Source organism: Asparagus officinalis, chromosome 4, assembly GCF_001876935.1.
Source record: "Asparagus officinalis chromosome 4, Aspof.V1, whole genome shotgun sequence".
Classification (NCBI taxonomy): Eukaryota; Viridiplantae; Streptophyta; class Magnoliopsida; order Asparagales; family Asparagaceae; genus Asparagus; species Asparagus officinalis.
This window is the reverse complement of record NC_033797.1, coordinates 119,321,972-119,328,786: the sequence shown is the minus strand read 5'-3', so window position 1 is coordinate 119,328,786 and position 6,815 is coordinate 119,321,972.

The following is a 6,815-nucleotide window of genomic DNA, read 5'->3' as shown; positions in this document are numbered from 1 at the left end:
ACCCGTTATACTGCGTAGATCTGTCCGGATCTAGATCGCACGGTGGTCCACGGCAAACAACCCCGGCGCTGGCAAACAACCCACCAAAGCGAGTGACCGAATAACAGGAGCTCGTGATCTGTTCACAAGGAGAAAAAGTTGTAATTTTTTAATTTTCTTTATTTTTGATTTTCATTGTAACCGGATCTAAAAAAGACCGGATCTTTTGTAACCGAAAAACTGTTATTCAAGATAGCAATGACATCAATGAAGAAAGCAACGAATTTCCCCGCGAACAGTTATAGTTGAGAATCACTGAGTATTGCTTGACTATAGTGACCCGTGAGATATGAGTTGTTGACTTGGACTTGGGATGGGAAGGTCTAGGTTCATGTTATCGGATATGTTTGTTGTTTATTTCCAGGCTCGCACCAGTGAATCGTTTCGCACCGGGGTGGGTCTGAGGAGCATTGATCGGATGTGTTTATTGTTTATTTCCAGGCTCACACCAGTAAACCGTTTCGCACTGGGGTGGGTCTGAAGAGCAGTGATATTATGATTATTGATTATTTTCAGGCACTCGGATGTGTTCATGTTATCAGATATGTTTGCTTGTTGGCCTTCTTGTTTTGATGATGTTTAACAAACAATTTACCACTAATGTTGTTTGTCTAGTATTTGTGTTTTCGTATTTATTGTAGACAAACAACGTAGTTGGAGGATGGATGGATTGAGCCTACACGATCATATCAAGAGGAGGTTGGCGGAATGTCGGTGAAGCCTTGCTATTCAAAGTTCAAGATCCAAGTTCAAGCTTCATCCGCGAGATTACCAAGTCAAGTTTATTGAAGATCAAGATCATTGCTTGGGTAATTTAGTTTAGGAATTTATATTATGTGTGTTAGTACTTTAAGCTCAATCATATACACACATACACGTTTTGGTTTTTGTATATATGTAGTTATATATATACATATATGTTTTGGTTTGATAGTTTTCAAGTTTTCAAGTTTTACTATGAAATAAATGAATAGAATTGGAAAATACTATTTTGTTTCGTGTTTATATGCCTATATATGATTTCACCTTTAACAAGCTTATATTTAATGAAATTATATTTAGTGTTTTGAATATATTGCATAGAATATGCAATTTTATGAAAATATTGTATTTCTAGGTTATAGACTTCATAACAACATATTATATCTTTTATCAAGTCTATACAATCATTTCATAAGGTTTCAAAATGTTGTTTAAGTCAAAATATCAAAATATCAATTTTCAGGTTTTCATGTTTTGGACTATTTTGTAAAATGATGATATTTTTCATTTGGGAAGTCCTTTTTCGAAACCAGTCGTTGTAGCATGTTTATTATCATGTCTACAATCATTCCCCAAAGTTTTACATTTTTTGGAATTTATTTGATATTTTTAAACAGCATTTCAAAATCAGATAAACAGTTTTCATATCAGTTTTCGGTCGACCGCACCGGTCGACCGAACCTGAGGTCAAAAGTTATTTGCATGTTGATTTTGTTAGATTTCTAGTTGTACGTTTCTTTTGTCATTTTGTTATCGTACCATTTTTCGCTTTGGTTTTCGTTGTTCTATTTGTTTTGTGGGATCTTACCGTGTGTCATGCACGCTAACGTAAACCTATTTTTCTGGTGTACGTCAGACTTAGAGGAAGAATAGGTTTAGCAGGAGCCAGAGGATTCTCATTAGGAGTGACTTGTAGTTTTTTCTTTTTCCATTGATTTCTGTATTATTTATTACATTATTTTATGTATCACACACAGTGTTATATTGTAGGTTTTTCAAAAAAAATATACAATTACTTATATATTTTTCAATTGTTCAAATCATATCATTAAGTGTTTTTTATTGCTCCAGATTTTATATATTCATTACATAGTATATCTGATATTCAGATTATTTTCTTGTGTTTAAATATATTTTAGCATATCTAAATTGTGTATGAGTGAGTTTTTCTATCATATCATCTATTATTTACTTATGTTTTTAGATTAGTGTATATTGTTCATATTTTTAACGAGTTCATGATTTTAATATTCTACATATGCAGTATATTCTTATCCTTTACATTTTTAGTATATAGTTTCTTATCAGTAAGTTTTATCTTGTTAGATTATTTTAGTATGTTCGCATTAGTTTTGTTATTTTTAAGAGACATGTATTTTGATTTTGATATTTAAGTAATTATTCATATTGTTAAGTTTAGAGTTGAGTTACTAATTATACATGTATTTTGATTTTGATATTTAAGTAATTATTCATATTGTTAAGTTTAGAGTTGAGTTACTAATTATATAGTTATTTTGTTACATTAATTATTAAGTTGAGTTACTAATTATATAGTTATTTTGTTACATTAATTATTATCCTTTTATAACTAATATAAAAGATAATTCTAAATAGCATTTGTGGGTATGCATAGTATTTATTCATGATTGTTTATAGTGTATTTGCATATTTATTGTTTGTTTGCTTCGTTTTTGATATGTATTGTTTTGTCATTGTGATAATATACATTTTATACGTGTGTTATTTTTTTTGTATTTATTTTATGGTATTTTTTAGATATTTATATCTTTTATTGTGTTATTATTATTGTTTATTCTCTATTCATTATTTTTGTTTACTTGTGTTGTGTTTTACTTTTCATTCTTTTATACTTATTATTCTTTTTTTATTATAATGTATTCACATATATTATTATATTTACGATGTTATTTTTATTGATTTATAGTCATTTATTATTTCTAGTATCAACATTGTAACCATGTTTATCTAAAATATATTAGTGTTTTATTATACAAAATTATGCTCTTCTTATGTTTCATTGCTTTTATACCTATTTTACCTTTCATAGTTTTATTTTTATATATTATACTTCTTCATTTAGTAGTATGTTTGCGAGTGTCAGTATTGTTAGTAAGCATTTATGTTTCAGTGTATTCTATGATTTTTGTATGTGTTAATTTATTTTGAGTTTTATACTATTAATTTGTTCGTTACTTATTTGAATGCATTGAGTCCTTCAATTATATTTTCTTTTTCAGATTGGTAATTTTCATTATTTGGCTTGTGTTATTTTAAATCGTGTTACTCTTGTGTTTTGTTTCTCTTATTTTTGTATTTTTTTTGTAGATCATAATATTATAATATCATTTTATTCTTATATTTTTCTTTGAATAGGAGTTGTTATTTTTGGTGTAAGTGTGTGGTGTTGTGGCTTTATAGTTTGTGTATAAGGTTATTAAAGATTATTACAATGTGCGTGTTTATTTGGCTTTTATTTTTGTGTTTTTACATATTGTATTATAGTTACGTACTTAGTCGAGATATTTTTGTAGTTAGTGAGTTTTATATTTTATGTAGTGTATTCTTGCTTATGTTTTTCACATTTCAATTTGCATCTTGCTATACTTATTGTGATTTAGTATTTATTATCTTTTGCTATAATTTTTTTAGTAGTCACGTTATGGTGTAGTTGTTTTTATTTTATGTTGCATTTATTTTATTAATTCTACGTAATGTACATGTATTTATACATGTTTGATGTGGATGTTACCACATAATTTTGGTCATATTTTACTTTTCATGTACGTATTTTGAATAGAAAGTGATATCGTTTTAATTTTCCATTATCTCTTTTCTTCGTGATGTTTTGATTTGAAACAATGAAAATAATTAAAAGAAGATACCAGAGGTGTAATATTAACTTAGTATAAATTAGAAATTCTCTTTATTATTATTAGAATAATTCCAAAAAAATTAATCTAGTTTAAAAGATTTGTTACTCTCAACTCAATCGAGTAACCGACCTCCAGTCTAAGCGAGTTTGATTTCTCTCCTTAGACTTGGTTGGGGATCAGAAAAAGGGTCTCATGATCTATGAGTAGTATTCATTGAGAAATTTCCAGTTGATTTGCATCATGAGCCTATCACCTTTCTGGTTGATGAGACGGTATGCTCTATTCAAATAGACTGATTCTATTATAAAGGGTCCTTCCCACTTGGGATTGAATTTGCCTTTGGTCTTGTGCGTCATCACCATAGGTCGTCTGACGGCCAACACCATATCACCTTTCTTGAAGATCCTTTCCTTAACCTTCTTGTTGTAGGCTTTGAAAATTTGAGCTTGATATAACTCGATATGTTGTTGGGCTTGAAACCGCTTATCATTTAATGCATCCAATTCTCAAAGATGTAGCCGATGTTGTTCTTCATCTGTCATCCCGGTCGCCAGGGAAGTTCTCAGGGATAGGATCTGAGTTTCTAAGGGTAATACAGTTTCGTAACCATATACCAAAGAAAACATAGTGGCTTTCGTCGGGGTCCTCACCGTTGTGCGGTAAGCCCATATATTCACCGAGCTTTTCGTCCCAATTGCGTAGACTCTTGGAGACAAACTTTTTGATAAGTTTTACAATAGTTTAGTTGAAAGCTTCCACAAGGGCGTTAGCTGGTGGATAATATGCCGTTGATGAGACGCTTTGGATTCTGAACTTATTGTTGAACCTTTGAAATCCGTGACTGATGAATTGCATTTTGTTATTATGGACTATTCATCTTGGTATGCCGAAGTGGTAGATAACATGATACTTGATAAACTTGATCACGTTTGAAGTCTTGAATTCTTTCAAAGGGATTGCTTCCGTCCATTTGGAGAAGTAATCAGTTATTACCACAATAAACCGATGTCCTTTGGAGGTCGGTGGGGAGATAGGTTCGACGATGTCCATTCCCCACATCTCGAATGGCTAAGATGAAGATGTTGGATGCAGATTTCCTGGTGCTTGATGAATGAAGTCACCGTGAATCTGACATGCATGACACCATTTAGCATAATCGACAACATCTGTAAACATTTTATGCAAATAGTAACCAATTCTTTAGAGTCGACCCCTTAATTTGGCTCCAGGCTAGTGGGCATCACACACTCCATCATGAGCTTATTCAAGAGCCTCCTACGCTTCTTTTCTGGAAAGGCAGCAAATCAATGATCCATCATCTAATTTTTGGTACAAGGTTTGAGAAACCACATCATAATAGAATCGAAGGGCCTTTCATTTGACAGTGGCTGCTTCCTTAGAATCATCGGGCAGTACCCCGTACAAGACATAGTCAATATACAGGAATTGCCAATCACTTGGTTCGAGCTCAATTGAAGTTGCACATGCAATCTTCGCTGTTGTCTCATTTGAGCAGTCTTCTAAAGAAAACTTGCGGTTATACAATTCATGGCCCATAACGAATATTGTTATTTCTTTGGCAGCAATGCTAATAAAGTTGCCAGCAAGGCTAAAGCATCTGCATAGGTGTTCTAGACTCGTGAAATGTATCCGATAAAAAAACCTTTGAACTTTCAGTCTAACTCTAATGCTGCGAAATGGTATGGGACTGTAGGCGTATAAAACTGCTTATAGGTCCCTTAACACAGCTCGGCACGGTGATTCGCCAAACCAACGAACCATCGGGCGATGTATCCAAGGTAATCGTTAGTCCACAACACCGAAGCCAAGTGACACGCGACGAAGCGGATTAACGAGGTGACAAGGCTAACGAACCGCACGCAAACAACGGAATAAATCCACTCGCGTGTGGAATCAAGCTAATGGTTCGGTGAGTCAACGAGTAATCCAACTGTGGAACGGATTCGAACTCGAACACCGAAGCGGATTTACTGCCAAATAAGGATCCGGACTGCCAAATCAGAGTTCAGATCAACGACGAAGCTCGGATAAACCGATAAACCGCGAAACCGGAAAACAGACATAACGGCGGACACCCGGCGAGAGCTCGGCCAAAACCGAGTCACTCCAGATGGCTCACCGAGCCACCTTGGTGCTCACCGAGCCACCTTGTGGTGGTCGGCGCCACCGAGCCACCCTATAGGCTGCGTGCGGTGACCGAGTCCACCCCATGGCTCGGTAGCTGAGCCCACGAGAGGTGCCTCGCCATGGGCCAGAGCCACCCTTTGAGTGGCTCGGCGGCTTGAGGCCACTTGGGTGCTCACCGAGCCAGGTTGTGGTGGCTCGGTGGCCGAGCCACCCAAGTGCCGAGGCCACTTGCGCCGCCACGAGCAGATCTGGGCCCAGATCCGCTTTTCAGTGCCTATAAATGAGGATAAAGGGCTCATTTTGAGTTGGACTTTTGATTGAACTTTGGAGGCGAAACTCTGCCGGATCAAGAGCTAAACCTCGGAGTTTTGGAGCTTGGAAGACTCGGGCTTTTCAGATCTGGTTCTTGGCGGTCTTCCACGTTAAATAAGGCAAGAGTTCGAAAGAGATCAGATCTGAGATCCACACGGTTATCCTCCGGATCAAAACTTGGTTTTTGATCCCGAGAAGAGTATCGATTTCGCTTGGTCGATTTCGATTACTTAGGGCTATTATTTCCTTGGTGAAATAATCCCCTCGGCTATTATTTCCTTCGTAAAATAACACCTGTCATACCGTGTAGATCCGACCGGATCAAGATCGCGCGGTGTTCCACGAATTAACCCCGGCGCAGGCAAAGAACTCACACAAGCAAGATACCGCAAAACAGGATCTTGTGATTTGTTCAAGAAAAGGAAAGTTGTAATTTTTTCTTTTTTCTTTGATTTTGTTGTAACCGGATCTTATAAAAAGACCGGATCTTTTGTAACCGATAAACTGTTGCATAAGAAAACAATAATGTCAATGAAAATAATTTTTCCTGCGAACAATCTGGCGACCACAGTGGGAGCCACCGATCTCGCTGCCGAGATCGTTGCGTCGCAGCCGCGGATTTTAATCCCGGTCGAGGAGGAGGTCGAGTATGAATTC